Raw genomic sequence first — 2,672 nt, 5'->3', positions numbered from 1 at the left:
TTCGATATAACAATGCATTAATTCATTCCTTACCTGAATTTAATGGACTGCCTGCTCAAAATCCCTTAGAATTTCTTGATGACTTCCATATTAGGTGTTCATCTCAAAACGTTCCAGGAATTTCTACAGAAATTTTAAAAATGAAATATTTTCCTCTAACTTTGAAAGACAAAGCACTTTCTTGGTATCGTAATTTAGGAATCACCTTTCACTCATGGGATGAGATGCAAGGAAAATTTCTGCAAAAATTCTACCCTCTCTCCAAAATGAATTTCTATAGAAGGGAAATTCACAATTTCCATCCTCATGATGGAGAAGCTTTTAGTGAGTCATGGGAGAGATTCAATGATTTGTTGAGGAAATGTCCTCACCATGGCATTGAACAATGTCAATTAGCCCAAATATTTTATGAGTCTCTCTCTGATTTTATGAAAAACAAAGTAAATCTCGCTACCGGTGGAACGTTCTATACCGCATATGAGGACGAAGTTTTTGATATTTTGGAGAGAGTTGCAGAAACTGATTTGTAGGAGATTGGAGCCAATCAGAATGGGAGGAATGTGCAGCCCAAGAGAGCAGGAGTTCTGCAGGTCAACGCCAAGGAGGGAGAGCTACAAGCGGGCCTAAGGGAGACCAACCAGAAATTGGAGGAGCTCACCTCTACCTTGAAGAATGTCTTCCTAGGTAACTCTCCCATCATTAAAGCTAAGATCTGCTCTCTCTGTTTTAGCAGAGAACATGAAGATGGAGCCTGCCAAGCCATGGAAGAAGAGGTGAAGGCCTTCAATCAGCCGCAACAACCGTGGGCAGGTCAAAAGCGGCCAAATTTCCAAAACGGAGAGGCCTTCCACCGAGGAAACAAGCCGGCAGCTCAACCCCCGTTCCAGCAGAGACAACAATTCCAGCACAGGCCTCCACAACAGTATCAGGTTTCATCTCAAACTCAACCTGATTTCTCTACATTAACCCCCGTCATTTCAGATATGATCGAAAAGCAAAACCAAAAGTTGCGGGCGGAGATGGAGATGCGAATGCAGGTGATGATGGAGTTACAGACTAAACAAATGCTGGAGTCACAAGAGCAAATGAGGAAGCTGCTGGAGAGTTTCAGGCCACCCTCTGAGTCCCAAGGTATCCTTGCAGAAAACACTTGCACTTCTCAACGTTTTCCTACGAAACCCGTCATCAATCCATGCAATTTGCATCATATTCAGCATTCTAGCCATGAAGAAATGGATGAATTGGATCCTGAAGTTCTGGCAGCCTCAAGATTGAGGAATGGAAAAGAACTTCAGGATCCCTATAGGTATTCTGTAGAGAACGCTAGGAAGAAAGAGGAGTCAAGGGAGCACGAAGGAGAGGATCTTCCCGACGGCGATGAACCCTTACCTTCCACAAGTGGGCAACACATACCTTACCCCTCTGCCCTAACGAGAAAGAAACCTGTCTTTGATTATGAAAACCGGTTGTTAGAGAACTTTAGGAAGGCCACAATGACAGTCACTGTGGAAGACATGCTTAGGTGTGCACCATCACTTAAGAAATATCTTAAGGACTCTTGCACAAATAGAAAGAATAGGGAAGTTGTTAAACTTTCCGAAAATGCCTCTAGCATTTTAAATGACATACCTATAAAAAAGAGGGATCCTGGTGCCCCTTTTATCACTTGTGACATAGGAGGAAAGACTTTTTCAAAAGTCTTGTTAGACACAGGAGCAAGCATCAGCATCATTCCGACGGCATTGTATGAGGAATACGGGTTCGGAGAGCTTCAAGAGATCCATATGGACTTACTCTTAGCCGACGGAACGGTCAGGCAACCTGAGGGACGATTGACTGATGTCACTATCACTGTAGAAAATTGTGAAATTCCTGTAGATTTCATAGTAACTGATGTAAATTTGATGACATATTTTAGAGTCATCACCCGCGCGCAAGCAGCGCCGTGCACAGGGATCCCGCGCGCAGGCCACGCCCGCGTGCACCAAAAGCCGCAAGCACGCTCGCCCGCGCGCAGCAGTGCTGCCAGCAGGCTCGCCCGCCCACAGAGTTGATTTTAGGTTGTTCAGAATTTCTCTCAAGGAGCTAAGGCTTGGAGAGGAAGGATTTCTGCACCCTCCAAGAGCTGCTAAGCATTGGAGTTGGGAGGAGAAGGAGCCTGAGTTTTAGCAAAAGCAAGAAGATCTCTACCTCGCCGCGAGGGACGTGACACCGGGTGGAGAGATTGTTGAGGTTTCAGAATTCTCTCTTCTCCCTTCTGAAGACAATCTGTATTGGATTGAAGATCACACCTTGTGTTTTCAGCAGTTCCAATAACAATTGTTGGTAGATTACTCTTAGAATTCTATTCAGTATTGTTTTCATTGATTTTCTTCAGTTATCCATCTCCAATCTTGTTCACCAGTCTGGTCATCCAAATTCGAGCAAACCCGCAGGTTCAGCGAGAAGAATCGCAAGCACAGACCCGCAGGTTCAGCGACCTGTGCAAGCGATTCAGCGCGCTGAACCGGGCACCCGACCACCTGCGCGCGAAGCCTGTGAGAGGCAGGTCGCACGCGCACAGGTGCAGCCTCGCGCTAAGAGGAGCACCGCACGGCCGTAGTGCGCGAGCGGCTACGGCGTGCGAGGGTCGCTCACGCGCAGGCACCTTTGCGCGTAGGCATCGCATGCCC

General features: G+C 46.6%; 1 non-coding gene across 1 annotated transcript; it reads right to left on the bottom strand.

Annotated features, from left to right (window-relative positions):
- Positions 1-272: 272 nt before the first annotated feature.
- Positions 273-378, bottom strand: LOC144713373 (small nucleolar RNA R71). The gene has a single exon (XR_013584035.1). It is a non-coding gene; the product is annotated as a small nucleolar RNA R71 (small nucleolar RNA).
- Positions 379-2,672: the final 2,294 nt, after the last annotated feature.

The sequence above is a fragment of the Wolffia australiana genome, chromosome 15 (genome assembly GCF_029677425.1).
Source record: "Wolffia australiana isolate 7733 chromosome 15, ASM2967742v1".
Classification (NCBI taxonomy): Eukaryota; Viridiplantae; Streptophyta; class Magnoliopsida; order Alismatales; family Araceae; genus Wolffia; species Wolffia australiana.
This window is presented reverse-complemented; position numbering and strand designations above follow the sequence as displayed.